The following is a 26,025-nucleotide window of genomic DNA, read 5'->3' as shown; positions in this document are numbered from 1 at the left end:
ATCACACTTCTTTCCACCTCCTGCCTCTAGTTCCTTGAACTACGAAGCTCTGAATTCCTCATTACACTATGAGGATACGTAGGCATGAGGGCCCCAATGCTCACCTATTCAAGCGAGAACAATCAAAACGGTTCCCATGGAGTACCATGGATGTTTGGGGTGCTAATACCTTCCCCTTGCATAACCGACTTCCTTACCCAGTATATCTCTTTCCCCGGGATTTTATCGATGTTTTCCCTTCCCTCTGGGATAAATAAAGTTTGATGGCGACTCTGTTGTATGTTCAAGCGTACGATACGTTCGGGTATATTTCTGCTAGCTTTACCTGGCGACTCTATTGAGGATACTTCGTTACTGGGAGTATTTCCTGGTCACTAAAAGGAGTCGAGCCTAGTTTAGGTTGTTCCCTCGCTAGTTTAGGTGTTTACCGTATAGCTTTACTCGACTTTATTTATCACATTCACTTTATATTATGGATATATCTGTTACACTGTTGTTGGGATGGGTTTAGATTACATGAGAGGAAAGCTCTATACCCGAGCTTAGTATACACATAGGTTAGACTCGTGGATAGTCATGTACTCCTGCGTTTCGCACGTTGGGGGTCGTGAGAACCACACCCAGACTAGATTCACTTGGAAGTACTTTTGTCCTGTGAGTATTCACTACGACAGGGTATTTTCATTTCGAGTCGATGACTCTGGGAGACCTTCTAGGGACCACCTTGGAGCATAGTCCACACCTGTGAGGGGGATATGGGTTTTCATTGCAGGAAACCATAAACTCTACCTACCCTGATACTCATGTACGTCGAACTTTTGAACTTGCAACATGTGGCACTTACAGATTGTCTAGAACTTGCCTGGGTTCTGACCCCATGTGACTTATTATCATATCATCATTGCATTATCATTCATCATGACCAAATTTTTGCATACGCATGTTTTCCAGGAATCCAAGAGTCCAGTCTATTCACCAAGCCATTTAAGCGAAGCATGAATCCTGAGAGGAAGAGCATCCACAATTACAAGTTTGTGGAACCTCCATTGGCTGTACTAAGAGGGCTGGGGGCATGTTTAGACCTGACTTACAAAAATGCCTTCAAGGAAATGTATGGTAACCTGCTAGGAATTCTGAACACCGAGGTCAACGTCACCGCTTTGCACACCTTGGTGCAGTTCTACGATCCACCACTAAGGTGCTTTATTTTCCAAGACTAACAACTAGCGCCGACACTCGAAGAGTATTCTCATATTTTGGGTATCAAGATAAAGAACCAGGTGCCCTACATCCTCACTAAGGAACTTCCTGAATATCGAGAACATGCTGAAGCTCTGCATATGGGAAAGAAGGAGATAGAATTGAACCTGAAACCAAAGGGTGGAATCCATGGTTTCACCTCTAAGTTTCTCGTAAACAAAGCAATCACTTTCGCTGAAGGTGGAAGCTTGACGACCTTCAACACCCATCTAGCTTTACTCATCAATGGGATTGTGTTGTTTCCGAATATGGAAGAGTTCGTGGACTTGGCTGCTATTCACATCTTCTTGACTCAGAACCCGATTCCCACTCTTCTTGTTGATACTTACTAGTCCATTCACGTGAGGGCCCAAAAGAAGAAAGGGATTATCGTCTGTTGCACCCCTTTACTGCATAGATGGTTTATTTCGCATCTACCCAGTGAAGGTCCTTTCGTTGAGAATAAAGATAATCTAAAGTGGTCCCAGAGGATCATGTCCTTAAAAGCCGAAGACATTCCTTGGTATTCTCGAGTGTACGATGGTGTCAAGCTTATTCTCAATTGTGGGGATTTTCCTAATGTGCCTCTTCTCAGCACAAAAGGAGGAATCAACTACAACCCGAGGTTAGCATTGCGACAACTTGGATATCCTATGGTAGACAAACCTGATCTCAAAAGTGTAGAAGGTTTTGTTTTGTACGAAGGAGTCGAAGAGCCAGAGTTGATCAAGAAGATTGTCAAAGCTTGGGGGTCGATTTATCCTCAAGGAAGAGCATAAATGGGTAAGAAGAATTGTATCGCCAAGGAAGCCTACACCAGTTGGACCAAGAGCAGAGTTGGTGAAGTCTTATTACCGTTCCTGCCTGAACCATCCATGTACCTCCGATCTTCTGAGCTAGAGAACCAGCCTAATTCTGAGATGGATGAATTGAGGAAAGTTATCAAGACTTTAGAGAAAGAGAATGTCGATCTCAAATCTAAGCTTGCTAAGACTTTATTGGAGAAAGAGACCTTAAAATTCAATCTGAATCAGAAGAGGGACCGGGTCGCCAAGCTGATGATGAGGTACAGACCGAGGTTTTCAAAATATCCAAAGTGGGTGACACCCTCAAAGGGACTTATGCCAGTCTGATGACCAAAACAAAGCAGTTAGCTGAAGCCCAATACCGAGCTGGTAAAGCAGAACTAGAACACATGGAGGAAATGAAGAAACTTCAAAGCCTACTAGAAGCTTGTAAGAAGGAATTGAAGGATGAAAGAAGCCGCAACAAATAGCTAGAAGTCACCCTTCGACAGAACCAGTACGAGTTAAATCAGAAGCTAGAAGAGATCCAAAAGTTGAAGGAGCAATCACATGGGAACCCGAACAACAACAACATACAATTGAATGAGCGTCCTGAAGACCCCTCTGACCGAGGGAAGACAATTGTGAACAACCCCCCATTTGAGGAAAGTGCGATGTTGGGAAAATGGAGCGCCTGCCTGTCTCCCAAATCACAAGCTTACTATGAGGAGTTGTTGTTTAATTGTTTCTAGTCGCTTGTATTTCAGTAGATTGAGGTCTGATTGGACTGATGTGATTTTCTTGTAGCTGATGGGCATTTTCTTGATGTATTTGTACTCTGTTTTACTGATATGGAATAAAAAGAGTTTCTCGATTATTGGCTTTATAAACTGTCTCTCTTTATTCGCTTCATAATTGCTTGTGTAAATAGACTCGCGGATTCCTTGGAATTTTTTGTCTTTACAAAAAAAAAATACTAATATTATATGCACACATCAAATCTTTTTGCATGCATACATGCATCATTGCATATACTTGCCAAAAGCTGTCAGAAAACAAAATGCTTACACTCGCCGTTTTGCTGCACCAACAACAACGACTCGTCATTTGTACTACACACGTTTCAGCAAAGCTAAGATCATGGCCGAATACGAAGCCGACAACGCTGTTGTCCGTGAATCCCTTGCCCAGGTGCAAGGAGAGATGAATGTGTTCAGGGGCAACATGGAGACCATTCTAGAGCTCCTCAAATCTCAGAGGAACCCTGCATCTACTGCTGCCAACGTCACCTGTGCTGCTGGGGTGACCATTGTTGATACTGCTGTTGGCACTATCGTCGATCCTCTGGCGGAAACTGTGGTGCCTAACGCTGGGAACCTCCAGGTGGTCCCCACGGATCCTGCTAGGCTTATTGCTACCTACCCGTGGGGAATGCCTCCTCACCTTGCTGCTAGCCTCACCAGTGGGGGAGCTTTCTTCCCCCACTCGGCTCTCGCCACTACTGCTGGAAACTCTAGTTTCCCTTGGGTTCTCCCTGCTCTCCACACTACCCCGGTCATTACTGCTGACCCGGAGGACAACCAGGGTCAGGTCCCTGATGACCTCGCTAATGACGATGAAGACTACCGAGGCCCGCACCTCCATTTCCAACTGCCTAGCCAGACTGCTCAAGCTACGAGCATTGGCCAGATCCCCGTCCCTTTTGGCCACCCAGGGGTAGGATATGTGCCCATGATGATGAACCTTGCATCCCAGTATATGCAGGCAGGGGCACCTCAGACTCCCAATGCTTAACCTGAGATGCAGTACTTTCAACCTCCCATTGCTGCTCAGACTGTGCCACCAGGCTTCTCTTACCTGCCCATGTGGTTCAACCCGAGCATGCCAACGCCAATCGCTCATGAAGCCTCTCGACCGACCAGTCGGGTCGCTCCTCCCATTGTTGATCCGGCCAAACCGGCGGACTACCATCTTCTGGATGACAGAATAAGGGCCATTGAGGGCTTCTCTTCTTTTGGAATAGACACTCGAGACCTCTGCTTGGTCCTGAACGTGGTATTGCCTCAGAAGTTCAAAGTGTCTGATCTCACCAAGTATAAAGGTCTTAGCTGTCCTCGCAGTCACCTCATTATGTACTGCAGGAAGATGGCTTCGCATATTGATAACGATAACCTCCTAATTCATTGCTTCAAAGACAGCTTGACTGGGGATTCCTTGGATTGGTATATGAGTTTGGAGCATTCGAAGACCCGATCATGGAGAGACCTCTCCGAGGCATTTTTGAAAAAATACAAATACAACCTTGACATGACTCCGACAAGGCTTCAACTACAGAATTAGTCACAAAGGTATAATGAAACCTTCAAAGAGTATACTCAACGGTGGCGCGAAATGGCGTCTAGGGTTTGACCAACACTATTTGATAATGAGTTGGTTGAAATCTTTATGGGCACGTTGCATGGGTTGTATTTTGAGAAAATGATTGACAGTTCATCAACAAACTTCACCGATATGGTCATAATTGGGGAACGTGTTGAGAGTGGGTTGAAGTCAGGGAAAATAACAGACACGTCCGTGCCGCAGTCCGTCAACAAGAGACCGCACGTGGGCTTCGCAAAGAAGAAGGAGGGGGAAGCAAATTTTGTGATGGCGAAGGCTCGCCCCCGACATCGAGTTCCGACAACCCCTATGTCGTATTATCCATACCAGTACATTGCCACAGCTCAATACCAACAGCCGCCTTTCCAGTATCAACTGCAGAGAGACAATCGACCATCAACATCCAATCAGAGAAATCCAAACCAACAATATAATCGAGCATAGAACCGAGGGAACAATTTTGGGAACCGACCCCGGTTTGACAAAATTCCGGTGCCGTACTCCGAATTAGTCCCCTATCTGGTTCATGTGAGGGATATCATACCAAAGGAATTTCCCGTGGCCACTCCTCTATTCCACAACAACCACGATCGTAATGCTTCGTGCGCGTATCATGCTAGATCCATAGGACACTCCACAAAAAATTGTTGGGCACTTAAGTGCAAAATTCAAGATTTGATCAACCAGAACATCCTGACCTTCTCCGAAGAAAAACCGAATGTAAAGACCAATCCTTTGCCGAATCATAGTGGCGCGTCAGTCAATGCCGTGATTGAGGAGGTAAATGCCGACGTCGTACTAAAAGTTGAAGAGGTGAAGACTCTGATGTCTGTTGTGTTACAAAAGCTTGAACAATTTGGGATTTTAGAAGAGGTGCATGAAGATTGTACAGGATGCAAGTTTGATCCCGATAGTTGCGAGCAGTTGAAAGGGTGCGTGCAGGCACTAATGGACCAAGGTTTAATACAGTTCTCTAAGGCTCAGGCAGCAGAAGAGGTAGCGGTAATTGAACCAATAACTATTGTATACAGGAAGAAGAAGGTTGAAGCTCCTCCCAAGAGGATTCAGCCGATCCATTTCCGTGTTCCAACTCCGTTTCTGTATCAGAATACCAAGGCAGTGCCTTGGAATTATGAGACCACAACGTATTTGGGATGAAAAGAAATCCGCATTCCTGATACAGAGATTGTCAACATCACTGGAGTGGGAGGCATGACTCGAAGTGGCTGTGTATTTGCTCATAAATACAATCCTAGGGTGTCTCCATCACCCACAGTTGTCTCACTTAAAGAGAAGGCAACTCCTACGCCGACTCCGCAGGCAAAGACAACTGTACCCGTCACTCTGACTGTGACGACTTCTCCAATAGTGACGAGAGTTATTGACAAAGCTGCAGAGGCCGAAGTTTCCAAGGGTAAAGGGCCGGTGATTGAAAAAGAACAGTCTGATGATCACAAGAAGAGTATCACCTTTGAGGAAAGTCAGGAATTCCTCAAACTGATCAGAAAAAGTGACTTCAATATTGTTGAACAGTTGAATCAGACGCCTTCAAAAATATCATTTTTGTCTTTGCTATTGAGTTTTGAGGCTCATCACAAAGCATTGCTGAAAGTTCTAAATGCCGCTAACGTGATGCAAGATATCACGGTCGATCAATTTGACGACGTGGTTGCCAACATCACCTCCAGTAGGTATCTAGGATTTAATGAAGCAGAGTTACCTCCTGAGGGAAAGCCCCACAACAAAGAACTATATATTTAGGTCACATGTACTGACTCTCTCTTATCCCGAGTCCTTGTTGATACTGGATCCTTGCTTAATATGCTGCCAAAATCTACATTAAGTCAGTTATAGTTTAAGGGGCCCGAGATGAGAACCAGTGCATTGATTGTCAGAGCTTTCGATGGTTCTCGAAGGCAGGTAATTGGGGAGGTCGACTTCTCGATTTGTGTTGGACCACACCATTTCGATATTACTTTTTAAGTCATGGACATCAACCCAACCTACAGTTGTTTGTTGGGCCGACCATAGATTCATGTCGCTGGGGCAGTCACTTCTACTTTGTATCAGAAGTTGAAGTACTTGATAGATGACAAGCTGGTAATTGTGTGTGGGGAAGAATATTTGTTGGTCAGTGAACTCTCCTCCTTCAGATATGTTGAAACAGATGAGGGGATCGTCGAGGTTCCGCTCCACTGTCTAGAATTTAAAGATGTTAGTTTTGCATCCGCCAACAACAATCAATCATCCGCTACCATCCTATCCTTAGCGAAGAGTGCCAAGCAGACATTGGAGAAAGGCCCGCTTCTCGTTTGGGGTAAGGTCGTCAATGTGGCAGAAAAGCACAACAGGTTTGGTATCGGTTATCACCCAGCAACACGCAAAGTGAGTCCAAAGAAAAAGCAATTCAACCCGGTCAAGTTCAGCAGTGCCGACTATCAAAATGAGCATACCGCAACAGTCATAGGAGAGTCTAGTGGTAACAAGCCAGGGGCATCCAGCCTTGTTCGCAGATGTCCTCCAGGATTCAAGTTTCCCAATTGGACAACCACCGTGATACCTATGGTGTACTCGGAAAAAACGTAATGCATTTTATTTTCTCCGTCCCTCGTCCTTGCCCGAGACGAAAGGATAGCTTGTAAGGGCCTCCATGTTTAAACGTATTATGTGAATAAATAAAAGTACTTTTTTGCATGCAAAACTCGTGTTCCTTTTCTTTCAGTTATTTTTTCGTTTTCACTAAAAACAACGAAATGGAAAAAGATTTCTTTTTCTTTTTCCACTATTTCTCAAAAAAAAGCATACTAAAATAAGCTCATCATATGCAGAGCAAATAAAATCACTGGTTACAACATGGCTAAAATCAACCGTGAATCTGGACTTCCAATCAACCAAGCTGAAGATGACAGTGAGGAAGATTGCAAATTACCAGCTGAACTAGCACGACTCCTTGACCACGAAGAGAAAGAGTTTCAGCCATACAAAGAACCAGTGGATGTCATTAATTTGGCTTCTGAAACTGATAAGAAAGAGATAAAAGTTGGGGCATATCTCGCCAAGCATGTACACTCCGAGTTGGTAGATCTGCTGCGTGAATATGTGGATGTCTTCGCCTGGTCATATCAAGATATGCCAGGGTTAGACACCTGCATTGTTGAACATCATCTACCGCTCAAGCCCGAATGTCCTCCAGTTAAGCAGAAGCTTAGAAGGACCAGACCCAATATGGCACTCAAGATCAAGGAAGAGGTTAAAAAGCAGATAGATACTGGCTTCTTAGCTATTTTTAAGTATCCGCAGTGGGTTGCTTATATCGTTCCAGTTCCTAAGAAAGATGGTAAAGTCAGAATGTGTGTAAACTATCGAGACCTCAATAGAGCCAGTCCAAAGGATGACTTCCCTTTGCCTCATATTGATGTTTTGGTCGACAACACAACTCAATTCTCCGTCTTTTCTTTTATGGATGGGTTCTCCGGGTACAATCAGATAAAGATGTCACCAGATGATATAGAGAAGACAACCTTTATCACACCGTGGGGAACTTACTGCTACAAAGTCATGCCATTCGGCTTGAAGAATGCAGAGGCAACTTATCAACGCGCCATGGTAACACTCTTTCACGACATGATTCATGAAGAGATCGAGATTTATGTGGACGACATGATTTCCAAATCCAGAACTGAGGAAGATCACCTGGTTAATCTAAGAAAATTGTTTATCAGACTCCGAAATTTTAAACTGCGTCTGAATCCAGCCAAATGTACTTTTGGAGTCCGATCAGGTAAACTTTTGGGTTTCATAGTCAGTCAGAAGGGTATTGAGGTTGATCCCGACAAAGTTCGAGCCATCCAAGATATGCCAGCTCCCCAAACAGAAAAAGAAGTCTGAGGCTTCCTTGGACGACTTAATTACATCTCCAGATTCATATCTCACCTGACAGCTACCTGCGAACCGATTTTCAAGTTATTGAGAAAGAATCAATTGATTGTGTGGAATGACGATTGCCAAGGGGCATTCGATAAAATAAAAATTACTTGCAAGAACCACCAATCCTGGTACCACCGGTTCTTGGTAGACCACTCATTATGTATCTGACAGTTTTGGATGAATCTATGGGTTGTGTTTTGGGTCAACATGACGACACAGGCAAGAAAGAACATGATATCTACTATCTCAGCAAGAAATTCATTGAATGTGAGACCCGATACTCACTTTTGGAGAAGACTTGTTGTGCCTTGACTTGGGCTTCTCGACGCCTGAGACAATATATGATTTGCCACACTACTTTATGGATATCCAAGATGGATCCAATAAAGTATATATTTGAAAAATCTGCTATTACAGGTAGAATTGCCCGGTGGCAAATGCTGCTCACCGAGTATGATATACAATATGTGACCCAAAAAGCAATTAAAGGGAGTATTCTGTCTGACTATCTAGCGCACCTGCCTGTCGAAGGTTACCAATCATTAAAGTTTGACTTTCCAGATGAAGACATCATGTTTATCAAAGATTTTACTATGCCAGGCTTTGAGGTAAGCCCTGAGGAAGGCCCCGAACCAGGATCGTGATGGACGCTCGTGTTGGATGGTGCTTCCAATGCCCGAGGTCATGGTATAGGTGTTGTTATCACTTCTCCAACTGGTTTCCACATCCCCCTCACCGCTAGATTATGCTTTGACTGCACCAACAATATGGCAGAATATGAAGCACGTATCTACGGTTTAGAGGCGACAATGGATTTGGGAGTCAAAATCCTCGAGGTATTCGATGATTCAGCTCTGGTAATCCGTCAAGTGAAAGGAGAATGGGAGACTCGAGATAGCAAGTTGATACCCTACAAAGAGCATATAAGAAAACTGATCCCCTATTTGGATGAGATCTCCTTTCATCATATTGCTAGGGAAGAAAATCAGTTAGCAGACGCTCTAGCTACGCTGGCATCTATGTTCAAAGTCAAATGGAAGAATGAGGCACCATCCATCCAGATTGACCACTTAGATGAACCAGCACATTGTCTAGCAATTGAGGCGGAGCCTGACGATAAGCCTTGGTTCTATGACATAAAGACATTTCTGGAGAAACGACAGTATCCTGAAGGTGTCTCCATTACCGATAAGAAGGCTCTAAGAAGACTCTCTTCTAAGTTCTTCCTAAATGGTGATGCGTTGTATAAGAGGAATTATGATTCTGTACTGCTCAGATGCGTGGATAGACACGAAGCTGGTACAATCATAAGATCCATACACGAAGGCTGCGAGGGTGTACATGCAAAGGGTCCTGCTATGGCCAAGAAGATTCTCCGGGCTGGTTATTATTAGACGACAATGGAGGTTGAGTGCTACAACTTTGTGAAAAGATGCCATAAATGCCAGATATATGGTGATAAGATCTTTGTACCACCAACTCCGTTGAATGTTCTAACTTCTCCATGGCCCTTTTCTATGCGGGGCATCGATATGATTGGGATGATCGAACCCAAAGCTTCCAATGGACATCGGTTCATCCTAGTCGCTATTGATTACTTCACGAAATGGGTCGAGGCTGCTTCATATGCTAATGTCACTCGACAAGTCGTTACCCGGTTTATCAAGAAAGAGATAATCTGCCGCTATGGGGTACCTAGCAAGATCATCACTTATAACGCCAGTAATCTCAACAACACTATGATGAGGGAGTTGTGCGAAGAATTTAAGATCGAGCACCACTACTCTTTACCATACCGACCCAAGATGAATGGCGTTGTAGAAGCAGCTTACAAGAATATCAAGAGGATCGTCCAGAAGATGGTCAAGAATGGGAAAATTAGAATTGAACCACCATACATTCATATTATGCTATGGACCTTCATCCATCAACATCCAAGAAAACATGACATGACTGGTCAATTTGTAGAGCATCAGAACAACACCTTATAAACCATCACAACAACCAAGAGGTAGCAATAACACTGGTCAACACAACTATAACTGATACAAACCAAGCACTGTCAATCCAAGCATCAAATGCAGCCCACGAGCCATTTTCCAACCATGGAGCAAAACTAACATCTAATAAACTACCAAAGCCATGACATGGATTCACTTTAGTTCATACCATCTGTTCCAAGCATTCATCAAAATAGTTCAACTATCAGCTATGATGCCTAACAAAATTTGAGCATGAATTGCAACAAGGGAATGAGACCAAACAAACACCAATTCAAGGCAAACTCAAACTTGTTGTAAATTCAGGCCATACTTGTAGGATCCTTATATCTCACAAGCCAAACCATGACCAGACTGCATAGTTAATCCAAACAGTACCAAATGCAAGGTTATGCACCATGTCTCCATGTCACCAATACCAAATGCTGCAAAAACAACTTGCACCCATCCCATCCAACACATGCTCATAAACCTATAATCAAACTGCAAAATCATTCAAGTCAGAACTCATAGGAGATATACTGCAGTATGAAAACGAGCCCACAAACATGTTGTACACAGGCCTAGTAAACCACATACCTGCATAAAACCATGTCAAAACCTACACCCTGTTCAACAATCCACAACAATCTAGTGTCGTTCATACAATTGAAAACATAAACATCAAGCAAACAATAGCAGCCTTGCACAAAACCTGCAAAACCAATGCTAAACATCATCCTGCAGCTAATATAAAGCAAAGATAACAAGATCATGAGCAGACCTGCATAAGGCATTACAAACCCCTGCAACTAGTATCACCATTTCCCTAAACAAATCACAACACAGCCTCATCAAGTAATGGCTTGTAACCATAAACCTAATAGTTCTAATTTCTCACTTAACACTTGCAACCTAACCAATGCTAATCAGCAAAACCATAACCTGTGAAATAACCTGACACTGCATAATCCAATGAATGAACCAAGTTGGCATTAAAGGGTGAACCTGCTCAGCAGGTCATCGCTCATGTTAAGGTCATTTCCACTTGAAGTCCACCTGCATTTGCCAGTCAAAGAAAAACAAGTTCAAGTTCACTCATCCAATTAATTAACACTAACAAACCCAATCACTTACCAAATTCTAGATCATTAACTAACTCCCTAACTTAGTGAGTTAACTGCAAACTCATTGAGTTCATTGCAACTAACTCCAAGCCTAAATAACTGTCTCCAATCCTAACTCCAATCCAAAAACAACTCCAAACCTAGACTCTATATAAACAGTGGATCACTCTCATTTTGAACACTTTGAACCCGACGAATTCTGAGCCATTTCTCTGCAATTTTTCCTCACCCTCACCAAAGCTCTCATTCTCTCACAAAAAGCCATTGAAGCTTCAATTCTGCTTGAGCTAAGCCACACTGTTCTTCATTTCCGCTGTTCTAAGCCAGAGAAAGAAAAAGAGGCAAAGCAAGGAGAAGAAGAAGAAGTCAAGACCAGAAAACTCACCGGAAAATTATTCTGATCGTCTTCTCAGGTATGCAATTTCAGTTTCAATCATATTTTATTGACTTGCGCTCACCAATAGGTAGTGTTTGGAACAAGGAGTGGATCCCCATGGCTGTGAGGTTTGATTCGTAGCGTACGCCATTATTTTTAGTTCATAACTTTTAATTTCACCAAACATATTCGTAGCGTACGCCAATAGGTAGTGTCTCGAACTGTCAATTACCCAGCAAGTGACACACAACTCCTTGCACTCAGTACTACAAATCTCTCTCATTCCATTCTCGTAGTTTCGAACTACGAATGCGCTGACTTTCTAATTTTACCATGAGAATACGTAGGCACGAGGACGCGAATCCTTGACGAGCATACTTCTAATTATTCCTCCTTCGCCTTAGCGCACCATTCATATCTTTCACAATTCACTATCTACCATCGATCATAAATCGTTCACCCAGTGACATACTGTCTCTTTGACATCGAAATACACCTTTGGAATTCCATACACATCCTTTTAGGACGCTTGTAGTCCGCATTTCATACCTAGAGTTGTTTGGCGTTAATCCCAAACATTTAATTCCTCCTTTTTAGCTAAAACCCTAAAGTGGCGGCTTGCAAGTCCACGTATTGGTTAACACAGCTTCCCTCTATGATAGAAATCTCACTTCTCTTATGGATTCCAATACACTTTCACCTTTTGATCTCAAACAATACTTATCCAGTCACTTACCACCTGTTAGGGACCAATTATCACTACTTTTCATATATTATTATTGGTCCCTTTTACCATTTTCTTATCGAATTTACACACTTTTATTCTCACAATTTAGTAAATATGCAATTAAGTTTCTTTTAATTATGTTTTTAGTAGATATTTCACTTATTTGTTAGTTTTGTAGAAATTGTGGGCAAGAGAGCATTAGATTGCATGAGAAAAATTTGGAAGGAGCTTGATGGGCATTTTGAAAGCACACTTGAAGAATAAAGTTTGGAAGAAAAAGTGTTGAGGAAGCTTGCAAGGCAAAGAAGCTGCATTTCCTATAGTTCGCACCGCGACCCATGTTGACGCCGCGAACCCTGCGAAGTCAGCAAGCCTTTTAATTAGTTTGGGTCACTTGTTATGTTTTGAGCTCAACTTAAGTGTGACATTTTTAGAACCTTTTGGGACCACTTTTCTGCATTAGACCAAAATGAGATCATTAGAGAAACATGAAGATATAACCACACATGGGGAGAAAGAGATTATTATCACAAGTTTTGTAATAGCACTCTAGAGTCCATTTTGGAAGGCATTCCATTTTTCATTGATGTCAAACATGGTGATGAGGAGCTAAACCCCACTTTGGCAAGATTGGAGGTAGTAGCTATCCCTTATTGATTATGCATTCCTATTAACTCTTGTATGTGACAATTGATTATTGATGTATGGATTGATACTTTCACCCTATTTTAAATATTCAGATTTGAGTTATTGTTGAGAAAGGTTGTTCAAATCTTGACTTAAAGTATGCTTTCAAGTAGTGAATAAATTGTAGAAATAGATTTATACACTACTTTTCTTTTGTATCTAACATTAAAGATTGTTATATTAATAGTTAGATGGAGAAATCGTCTAAAGATTAATATAGTGATTATCACAATCTCATTTAGAAATAAATGGTATTGAGAGGATACTTGAATATTATCAATAATTTTGAGTCCACATAGTTGTCACTAGGGAAACATAAGAAATTGGGATAGTGAACTCCAATCTTGGCAAGCCTTTTATATTTGATTTAAAACTAATTTCATTGTCTTAGTGTCATTTTAATTAAGAGATGACAATTCACTCAAAAACAACTTGGTTACTTTTCAAACTTACAACAATTGAGATTATAGAACGGCGGTAATATCAACCAATCTCTGTGGATACGATATAAAAATATTTGTCGGAAATATACTTTTCAACAAATTGGCGTCGATGCCGGGGATTGGTGTTCGATATTGCAAGCATTGCAATAATTCATTGTTCTAAGTTTTTTTTTATTTTACTACTATCACTCTTGTGTTTCACTTGGTTTGTTAGTTTTATAGATTCTAGTGCATGCGAGGAAAGCGATTATGCAGTTGGTGCGGTTTTGGGTCAAAGACGAGCTAAAAATTTTCATGTCTTCCACTATTCTAGTAAAGTTTTAAATGAGGCGCAAGTCAATTATGCGACAACCGAAAAGGAGTTACTAGCTATAGTGTATGCATTGGAAAATTTTAGATTTTATTTGATCGGGTCCAAAGTTATAGTTTACACCGACCATTCGGCAATCAAGTATCTGCTAACCAAGCCGGATTCCAAACAAAGACTAATTCGTTGGATTTTGTTATTAAAAGAATTTGATTTGGAAATCCGGGATAAAAAGGGTTTCGAAAACTTGGTAGCGGATCATTTGTCCCGATTGGTTAAGGTGGAAATTACAAATAAAGAAGAAGAAGTGAGGGAAGAATTTCCGGACGAAAAGTTTTATGCGATTCAAGTGAGGCCTTGGTTTGCCGATTTTGCTAATTATAAGGCAACCGGTTTGACACCGGAAGACCTCACTAGATATCAAAGAAAGAAATTTTTAGCGGATGCAAAGTACTATGCATGGGATGGCCCGTATTTGTTCAAAACGGGCGTGGACAACATTTTAAGAAGGTGTGTGACACATGAAGAGTCAAAAGATATCCTTTTGCATTGTCATAACTCTACGTATGGAGGTCATTATAGTGGTTTGCGAACGGACACTAAAGTCCTCCAAGCGGGATTTTATTGGTCGTTCGTGTTTAAAGACGCACATGAACATGCAAAGAATTGTGACAAATGCCAAAGAAGCAGAGGGATAGGCAAACGAGATGAAATTCCCCTAACCAACATGTTGGAAGTGGAAGTCTTTGATTGTTGGGGCATTGATTTTGTTGGCCCATTTCCCTCTTCTTTCTCTAATGAGTATATTCTTGTAGTCGTTGACTATGTGTCAAAGTGGGTGGGAGCAATTGCTTCACCTAAGGTCGACTCCAAAACCGTGATAAGATTTCTAAAGAAAAACATATTTTCACGTTTTGGTGTGCCTAGGGTGTTAGTAAGCGACGGGGGATCACATTTTTGCAATACACCCTTGGAAAAAGTCTTGGAACATTATGGTGTAAAGCATAAAATGACTACTCCTTACCATCCACAAGCAAATGGTCAAACAGAAGTGTCAAATAGAGAAGTAAAAAGGATACTTAAAAACCTGTTTCGAGCTCAAGAAAAGAGTGGTCTTCAAAATTGGATGAAGCTTTATGGGCGTATCGTACCGCCTACAAAGCTCCTATTGGACTAACCCCGTTTCAGATGGTTTATAGGAAGACTTGTCATCTCCCGGTAGAGATGGAAAATAAAACAATTTGGGCTCTTAAATTCTTGAACTTTGACTCCACTCTAGCCGGTGAGAAAAGAAAAGAACAACTCCATGAATTGGAGGAATTAAGGAATAATGCTTACCACTCAAATAAGCTTTACAAGGATAAGGTGAAAGCATACCATGATGGAAAGGTCCGTCACAAGGAGTTCAAAGTTGGACAAATGGTGCTCCTTTTTAATTCAAGACTCAAGTTGTTTCCGGGTAAGTTGAAGTCCAAATGGTCGGGACCATTTGTAGTGAAAGAGGTGCGAGATTATGGAGCCATTGTGGTTGAGGACCCAAAGTCAAAAGAGAGTTGGACTGTGAATGGGCAGAGGTTAAAGTCTACCATGGTGGAGAAGTAAACCGAGACGTCTATGTCGTTTCTCTCGCCGAACCGTGAAATACCTCCGAACCGTAAAGCTCAAACAATGTTAAACAAAGTGCTTGTTGGGAGGCAACCCAACTTCGTGAGCCTTCATTTTATTTTTTGTTACTTCATTTGTGTAATGTATTTTACTTTGTTTTCGAGATCATAATGGAGGTCAGCCCAATTTCCAATATTTTTAGAAAATTCCTTCAGTTCGCCCCGCGAATTGAATGGAAATTTAATTCCTCTGTTTTTGCAAAATCCTGGAAGTTGGAAAACCTTCAGTTCGCGCCGCAAACTGAGCGGAACAGACCCCTTTTATTTTCTGTTTTTTTTACTTTTGTTGCCTTTATATCTTTTATAACTTCATCCCTCTCTCTTCACCACTTTCACAACACACTCTCTCACTCCCAAACTCAAACCTAACAATCTTAACCCTCTCAATCTCAATAATCCCACTTTTTGCAAGAATCATTTCAATCTCTTTCTCTCATCAAGGTATGTTTACTCTTTTTCCTTTTTCCTTCTTTGCTCTCTCATCAAGGTGAATTAGGGTAATTGTTAGAGGATAATTTTTTTGTTGAAATTCACTTTGCATGTGTAGAGATTCTTCAAATTAAGACAGGTTAAGAGTTTGTGGTATAAATTTTGAAAAGATTTGAGCAGAAGGAGAGACCATATGGCTGCTGGTTTTTCTGGGTTTCGCAGAGATTGCGCCGCGAACTGAAGGAAATTTCAGCACTTTTTTTTTGTTACGTGTGCTGACTTAATTCTTGGTTGTTGTGTGGTTGCTTTGTGGTTTTCTTGCAGATGTCTAAGCACACAAAAACAATAAGCTCCGGTCCCTCAAGGTCCGCGTGGAAATTCATTATAAATGAGCATGAGGAGAGGTTTGAAAAAGCTGATCAAAAGAACCATCCAGCCAGAGAGGTTCATTGGTTTGTCACCAGGTGGCAACTATAGAAAGATTGTGGCAAATTTTGAAAATAGAAAGTGGGGAAAAATTTGTGAGTCGGAAGCAGAAATCAATTATGACATTGTGCGTGAATTTTACGCCAATGCTCTTCAATTGGAAGAAGGTGTAGCATACCACTATCAAACTAGGGTAAGGGGGAAGATCATCGCTTTCAATAGGGATGCAATCAATACTTATTTGGGTCATCCTCTCACCTTGGCGGGTAACATGAGGTGTGAATACCGTGTTAAAGAGACCGCAAATGATTGGGATCTTGCTGTTGTTAATGCTCACCTTTGCTTTGAGGGAAGGACGTATGACTTGAACGATCAAGGACTTGCAAATTCTTGGAAGAGGGAAAACCTTAATTTGGAAGCCAGGGCTTATTTGGTTCTTTTGTTGAATAACATTCAGCCGTGGAGCCATAGTACCATGATTCCACTCGATATCGGCTGCCTTTTGTATTACATTATGATTGGGAAATCGGTGGATGTGGCGTCTATCATCGCGGGGGTGATGAGAAAAGTGGCAACTAGCGGGACAAAGTTCGGAGGGAAAGCCGGTGTGCTCCTGTATCCAGGGCCTATTATGGGGCTTTGCCGAAGAGCAAATGTGCCTATTCCGGATGAGGTGCACCTTTCTTTAACCAATGTGATTAATGATGTGTTTTTGAACAGGTTCTTCCAAAGTCAGAAGGATAGAGCTGAGGGAGCAGACACTTCTTCATCTACGCCTCGCGCCCGCTGTGCACTAGTTTTTGATCAGATGGTGTTTGCCACTTACTGCTGTGAAAAATTTGAGGCTTCTAGGAGGTCTCAATCATTCTTATTTGATGCCATGCAGCAGCAGTTCCATAACACATTCTTAGCACCTTAAGCCCGCACTTTTCTGACTCAGGAGGAGTACGTATCTTATCCTAATTGGCCTTAGGGCAGGCCAAGATTCATGGGGGGTGCAGGAGGTAGTGGTCAAGCTAGTGGTGCGGGTCATGATGAAGACATGGAAGATGTCATTGGGTCCGTGGGCGGTGGTGTTGATGAGGAGGATTGAAGACCTTGGTTTGGGTAGTATTAGATTTTTTATTTGTTATTTTTTTTTATTATTATTATTGTTTTTGTGTTTTTAAATATGGTTGTACTTTAGGAAGCATCACATGTTGGTGTTTCCCGTTTGGTTTTTTTATACTTTTGGTGGCCCTCGTTTCACCGTGAACTTTTGTTTTGTTAATTGCATGTATCTTTATTGTGATGTTTAATTGTGTGTTTCTATGAACTTTGGTATGCCCCATTTTTTTTTTAATTGTTCTCGTTCTTGAGTTAAGCTTGAAGGAACCAAGTGATGCTTGCAAGGAAGGAAGCGTAGGGCACTTCGAGTGGTGATGATAAGAATTGGTTGTCGGAATTTCAAGGTGCACTTTACCACTTTCTAGACTTAACATGAAGAGTTTGATGGTGTGTTGCAAATTTCCTATCATAAATTCCTTGAGATACATGTCAATTTTGAATCAAAGTAGAAATTAACCAATTGTTAGGTAGCCTTCCATTGTGCACTAAATGCGGGAGACCAAATATTATTTCAATTCATTCTTATCATGCTAAATCATGCATTAGTCTATTTGTGTGAAAATTGTGAAAGTGATAGATGCATTGTTTGTTATTGAGAAAAACCACTTGGCCAAAAAGAAAAGTTGTGAATCAACTAACCTTGTGAGGAGTGATCCTTAGTTCAACCCCTTTGAGCTTGTATTAAGATTCATTTGATTGATAAGTGCAAATTCCATTAAAAATATTGCGAATAAATGAATCCTAATGTCTTTCGTTTCAATTGAACCTTCAACCGATTTTGTTTGCAATTTTTGTCTTTTGCCTATGTCTAAGTAGGGAGCATTATTGCATAAATTTTATCTTGAAGTCTAAAGTTAGGGAGAGTAACTTAGAAGAGTTGATAAAAACTCGAAAAAGTGGTGTTTTAGAAAAGGTGAAATTGTGAAAAGAAACAAGAACAATAAGTCACCTTTGAAATTATGGAGCTAGTAAAAAGAAAAAGAAAAAGAGAGCTCATGGTTGTGTTGTTGTTGAAAAAAAAAGAAAAATAGGGATCAAAAATAGATTTTGTTGTTGAGTTTGAATTCATGGGAATGCTCCCTTAGGATAGGCATTTTTGTTTGAATTCTCTTAATCATACCCTTTCTTTGTAACCCAAGCCACATTACAACCTTTGAAAGACCTCTTGATTCTCATTTTTTCGCATGATTTAGTGTTTGCTTTGATGACCGCATGATTCGAGTTGATGTTGATTTAATTGTTTGGATGAGTGAAAGAAAACCCTCATGTTTATTCATCATTATTATGATGTGTGTATAAGTTTGATTCACTTTTGACATGTATTGCTTTAAATATCTTGGTATGTCATTTGCACCCAACCATTGTTCTTGTTCATATTTTTTCTATCATTGAGGTAAGTGGATTGTGAAAGGGCCGTACACTTTTGAACCATTTGAGTGTCTTTGGTTAATCCTTGTTTCATTCTCTTGTTTCATTACTTTGGTTACTTTGGTGAAAAATTTTTATTTTTGGGACAAACAAAATGATAAGTTGGGGAGAGTTGTTAGGGACCAATTATCACTACTTTTCATATAATATTATTGGTCCCTTTTACCATTTTCTTATTGAATTTACACACTTTTATTCTCACAATTTAGTAAATATGCAATTATGTTTATTTTAATTATGTTTTGAGTAGATATTTCACTTATTTGTTAGTTTTGTAGAATTTTTGGGCAAGAGAGCATTGGATTGCATGAGCAAAATTTGGAAGGAGCTTAATGGACATTTTGGAAGCACACTTGAAGAATAAAGTTTGTAAGAAAAAGTGTTGAGGAAGCTTGCAAGGAAAAGAAGTTGCATTTCCTTCAGTTCGCGCCGCGACCCATGTTGGTGCCGCGAACCCTGCGAAGTCAGCAAGCCTTTTAATTAGTTTGGGCCACTTGTTATGTTTTGAGCCTAACTTAAGTGTGACATTTTTAGAACCTTTTAGGACCACTTTTCTGCATTAGACCAAAATGATATCATTAGAGAAACATGAAGATATAACCACACATGGGGAGAAAGAGATTATTATCACAAGTTTTGTAATAGCACTCTAGAGTCCATTTTGGAAGGCATTCCATTTTTCATTGTTGTCAAACATGGTGATGAAGAGATAAACCCCACTTTGGCAAGATTGGAGGTAGTAGATATCCCTTATGTATTATGTATTCCTATTAACTCTTTTATGTGACAATTGATTATTGATGTATGGATTGATACTTTCACCTTATTTAAAATATTCAGATTTGAGTTATTGTTGAGAAAGGTTGTTCAAATCTTGACTTCAAGTATGCTTTCAAGTAGTGAATAAATTGTAGAAATAGATTTATACACTACTTTTCTTTTGTATCAAACATTAAAGATTGTTATATTAATAGTTAGATGAAGAAATCGTCTAAAGATTAATATAGTGATTATCACAATCTCATTCAGAAATAAATGGTATTGAGAGGATACTTGAATATTATCAATAATTTTGAGTCCATATAGTTGTCACTAGGGAAACATAAGAAATCGGGATAGTGAACTCCAATATTGGCAAGCCTTTTATATTTGATTTAAAACTAATTTCATTGTCTTAGTGTCATTTTAATTAAGAGATGACAATTGCTTCACCTTAGGCCGACTTCAAAACCGTGATAAGATTTCTAAAGAAAAACATATTTTTCACGTTTTGGTGTGCCTAGGGTGTTAGTAAGCGACGGGGGTTCACATTTTTGCAATACACCCTTGGAAAAAGTCTTTGAACATTATGGTGTAAAGCATAAAGTGACTACTCCTTAGCATCCACAAGCAAATGGTCAAACGGAAGTGTCAAATAGAGAAGTAAAAAGGATACTTAAAAAACTGTTTCGAGCTCAAGAAAAGAGTGGTCTTCAAAATTGGATGATGATTTATGGGCGTAACGTACTGCCTACAAAGCTCCTATTGGACTAACCCCGTTTCAGATGGTTTATGGGAAGACTTGTCATCTCCCGGTAGAGATGGAACATAGAGCACTTTGGGCTCTTAAATTCTTGAACTTTGACTCCACTCTAGCCGGTGAGAAAAGAAAAGAACAACTCCATGAATTGGAGGAATTAAGGAATAATGCTGACCACTCAAATAAGCTTTACAAGGATAGGGTGAAAGCATACGATGATGGAAAAGTCCGTCACAAGGAGTTCAAAGTTGGACAAATGGTGCTCCTTTTTAATTCAAGACTCAAGTTGTTTCCGGGTAAGTTGAAGTCCAAATGGTCATGATTATTTGTAGTGAAAGAGGTGCGAGATTATGGAGCCATTGTGGTTGAGGACCCAAAGTCAAAAGAGAGTTGGACTATGAATGGGTAGAGGTTAAAAGGCTACCATGGTGGAGAAGTAAACCGAGACGTCTATGTGATTTCGCTCGCCGAACCGTGAAGTACCGCTGAACCGTCGAGCTCAAATGACGTTAAACAAAGCGCTTGTTGGGAGGCAACCCAACTTCCTGAGCCTTCATTTCATTTTTTGTTACCTCATTTGTGTAATGTATTTTACTTTGTTTTTGAGATCATAATGGAGGTCAATCCAATTTCCAATATTTTTAGAAAATTCCTTCAGTTCGCCCCGCGAACTGAATAGAAATTTAATTCCCCTGTTTTTGCAAATTCCTGGAAGCTGGAAAACCTTCAGTTCGCGCCGCGAACCATGTTGGCACCGCAAACTGAGCGGAACAGACCCCTTTCATTATCTATTTTTTTTACTTTTGTTCCCTTAAAATCTTTTATAACTTCATCCCTCTCTCTTCACCACTTTCACAACACACTCTCTCATTCCCAAACTCAAACCTAACAATCTTAACCCTCTTAATCTCAATAATTCCACTTTTTAGAAGAATCATTTCAATCTCTTTCTCTCATCAAGGTATGTTTACTCTTTTTCCTTTTTCCTTCTTTGCTCTCTCATCAAGGTGAATTAGGGTAATTGTTAGAGGATAATTTTTTTGTTGAAATTCACTTTGCATGTGTAAAGATTCTTCAAATTAAGACAGGTTAAGAGTTTGTGGTATAAATTTTGAAAAGATTTGAGCAGTAGGAGAGACCCTATGACTGCTGGTTTTTCTGGGTTTCGCAAAGATCGCGTCGCGAACTGAAGGAAATTTCAACACTTTTTTTTTGTTACGTGTGCCGACTTAATACTTGGTTGTTGTGTGGTTGCTTTGTGGTTTTCTTGCAGATGTCTAAGTGCACAAAAACAGTAAGCTCCGGTCCCTCAAGGTCCGCACGGAAATTCATTAGTAATGAGCATGAGGAGACGTTTGAAAAAGCTTATCAAAAGAACCATCCAGCCAGAGAGGTTCATTTGTTTGTCCCCAGGTGGCAACTATAGGAAGATTGTGGAAAATTTTGAAAATAGAAAGTGGGGAACAATTTGTGAGCCGGAAGCGGAAATCAATTATGACATTGTGCGTGAATTTTATGCCAATGCTCTTCAATTGGAAGAAGGTGTAGCATACCACTATCAAACTAGGGTGATGGGGAAGATCATTGCTTTCAATCGGGATGCAATCAATACTTATTTGGGTCATCCTCTCACCTTGACGGGTAACATGAGGTGTGAATACCGTGCTAAAGAGACCGTAAATGATTGGGATCTTGCTGCTGTTAATGCTCACCTTTGCCTTGAGGGAAGGACGTATGACTTGAACGATCAAGGATTTGCAAATTCTTGGAAGAGGGAAAACCTTAATTTGGAAGCCCGAATTTATTTGGTTCTTTTGTTGAATAACATTAAGCCGTGGAGCCATAGTACCACGATTCCACTCGATGTCGGCTGCCTTTTGTATTACATTATGATTGGGAAATCGGTGGATGTGGCGTCTATCATCACAGGGGTGATGAGAAAAGTGGCAACTAGCGGGACAAAGTTCAGAGGGAAAGCCGGTGTGCTCATGTATCCAGGGCCTATTATGGGGCTTTGCCGAAGAGCAAATGTGCCTATTCCAGATGAGGTGCAACTTTCTATAACCAATGTGATTAATGATGTGTTTTTGAACAGGTTCTTCCAAAGTCAGAAGGATAGAGCTAAGGGAGTAGACACTTCTTCATCTAGGCCTCGCGCCCGCTGTGCACTAGTTTTTGATCAGATGGCGTTTGCAACTTACTGTTGTGAAAACTTTGAGGCTTCTAGGAGGTCTCAATCATTCTTATTTGATGCCATGCAGCTGCAGTTCCAGAACACATTCTTAGCACCCTAAGCCTGCACTTTTCCGACTCAGATGGAGTACGTATCTTATTTTAATTGGCCTGAGGGCAGGCTAGCATTCATGGGGGGTGCAGGAGGTAGTGGTCAAGCTAGTGGTGTGGGTCATGATGAAGATATGGAAGATATCATTGGGTCCGTGGGCGGTGGTGTTGATGAGGAGGATTGAAGACCTTGGTTTGGGTAGTATTAGATATTTTATTTGTTAGTTTTTTTTATAATTATTATTGTTTTTGTGTTTTTAATTATGGTTGTACTTTAGAAGCATCACATGTTGGTGTTTCCCGTTTGGTTATTTTATACTTTTGGTGGCTCTCGTTTCACCGTGAACTTTTGTTTTGTTAATTGCATGTATCTTTATTGTGAAGTTTAATTGTGTGTTTCTATGAACTTTGGTATGCCCCATTTTTTTGGTTTAATTGTTCTCGTTCTTGAGTTAAGCTTGAAGGAACCAAGTGATTCTTGCAAGGAAGGAAGCGTAGGACACTTCGAGTGGTGATGATAAGAATTGGTTGTCGGAATTTCAAGGTAAACTTTACCGCTTTCTAGACTTAACACGAATAGTTTGATGGTGTGTTGCAAATTTCCTATCAGAAATTCCTTGAGATACATGTCAATTTTGAATCAAAGTAGAACTTAACCAATTGTTAGGTAGCCTTCCATTGTGCACTAAATGCGGGAGACCGAATATTATTTCAATTCATTCTTATCATGCTAAATCATGCATTAGTCTATTTGTGTGAAAATTGTGAAAGTGATAGAGGCATTGTTTGTCATTTAGAAAAACCACTTGGCCAAAAAAAAAGTTTTGAATCAACTAACCTTGTGAGGAGTGATCCTTAGTTTAACCCCTTTGAGCTTGTATTAAGATTCATTTGATTGATAAGTGCAAATTCCATTAAAAATATTGCGAATAAATGAATCCTAATTTCTTTCATTTCAATTGAACCTTGAATCGATTTTGTTTGCAATTTTTGTCTTTTGCCTATGTCTAAGTAGGGAGCATTATTGCATAAATTCTGTCTTGAGGTCTAAAGTTAGGGAGAGTAACTTAGAAGAGTTGATAAAAACTGGAAAAAAGTGGTGTTTTAGAAAAGGTGAAATTGTGAAAAGAAACAAGAACAATAAGTCACCTTTGAAATTATGGTGTTAGTAAAAAGAAAAACAAAAAGAGAGCTCATGGTTGTGTTGTTGTTGAGTTTGAAATCATGGGAATGCTCCCTTGGGATAGGCATTTTTGTTTGAATTCTCTTAATCATACCCTTTCTTTGTAACCCATGCCACATTATAACCTTTGAAAGACCTCTTGATTCTCATTTTTTTCATATGATTTAGTGTTTGCTTTGATGACCGCATGATTCGAGTTGATGTTGATTTAATTGTTCAGATGAGTGAAAGAAAACCCTCATGTTTATTCATCATTACTATGATGTGTGTATAAGTTTGATTCAATTTTGACATGTTTTGCTTTAAATTTCTTGGTATGTCATTTGCACCCAACCATTGTTCTTGTTCATGTTCTGTCTAGCATTGAGATAAGTGGATTGTGAAAGGGCCGTACACTTTTGAACCATTTGAGTGTCTTTGGTTAATCCTTGTTTCATTCTCTTGTTTCATTACTTTGGTTACTTTGTTGGAAAACTTTTATTTACGGACAAACAAAATGTTAAGTTGGAGAGAGTTGTTAGGGACCAATTATCATTACTTTTCATATAATATTATTGGTCCCTTTTACCATTTTCTTATCCAATTTACACACTTTTATTCTCACAATTTAGTAAATATGCAATTAAGTTTATTTTAATTATGTTTTGAGTAGATATTTCACTTATTTGTTAGTTTTGTAGAAATTGTGGGCAAGAGAGCATTGGATTGCATGAGCAAAATTTGGAAGGAGCTTGATGGGCATTTTGGAAGCACACTTGAAGAATAAAGTTTGTAAGAAAAAGTGTTGAGGAAGCTTGCAAGGCAAAGAAGCTGCATTTCCTTCAGTTTGCGCCGCGACCCTTGTTGGCGCCGCGAACCCTGCGAAGTCAGCAAGCCTTTTAATTAGTTTGGGCCACTTGTTAAGTTTTGAGCCCAACTTAAGTGTGACATTTTTAGAACCTTTTGGGACCACTTTTCTGCATTAGACCAAAATGATATCATTAGAGAAACATGAAGATATAACCACACATGGGGAGAAAGAGATTATTATCCCAAGTTTTGTAATAGCACTCTAGAGTCCATTTTGGAAGGCATTCCATTTTTAATTGTTGTCAAACATGGTGATGAGGAGCTAAACCCCACTTTGGCAAGATTGGAGGTAGTAGCTATCCCTTATTGATTATGTATGCCTATTAACTCTTGTATGTGACAATTGATTATTGTTGTATGGATTGATACTTTCACCTTATTTTAAATATTCAGATTTGAGTTATTGTTGAGAAAGGTTGTTCAAATCTTGACTTCAAGTATGCTTTCAAGTAGTGAATAAATTGTAGAAATAGATTTATACACTACTTTTCTTTTGTATCAAACATTAAAGATTGTTATATTAATAGTTAGATGGAGAAATCATCTAAAGATTAATATAGTGATTATCACAATCTCATTTAGAAATAAATGGTATTGAGAGGATACTTGAATATTATCAATAATTTTGAGTCCATATAGTTGTCACTAGGGAAACATAAGAAATTGGGATAGTGAACTCCAATCTTGGTAAGCTTTTTATATTTGATTTAAAACTAATATTATTGTCTTAGTGTCATTTTAATTAAGAGATAACATTTCACTCAAAAACGATTTCGTTACTTTTCAAACTTACAACAATTGAGATTATAGAACGGCGGTAATATCAACCAATCTCTGTGGACACGATATAAAAATATTTGTCGGAAATATAGTTTTCAACACCACCAGATACTCTATTATGTGACTTCGGTCACTTCCCTCCATTCATTCCATGATACCTTTGTAATCTACCTTATTTCACTCCATGTGATATACTTATTCTTTGAGCCAAATACACTATACCTTTGTGCTCCATCTTATACCACTTTTTGTGAACCAAGAGCCAATTTGTTTGTCATGTTAGACCCTGTTGCTTAGACAAACATCTTCTTACTTACTTTGCATCTGCACTTAGGCAACCCTTTCTTTTCGGTTATTCTAATATAGTGATACTAGTGCTAT

This window comes from Lathyrus oleraceus, chromosome 2, assembly GCF_024323335.1.
Source record: "Lathyrus oleraceus cultivar Zhongwan6 chromosome 2, CAAS_Psat_ZW6_1.0, whole genome shotgun sequence".
Lineage (NCBI taxonomy): Eukaryota > Viridiplantae > Streptophyta > Magnoliopsida > Fabales > Fabaceae > Lathyrus > Lathyrus oleraceus.
Note: the sequence above shows the minus strand (reverse complement) of the source record.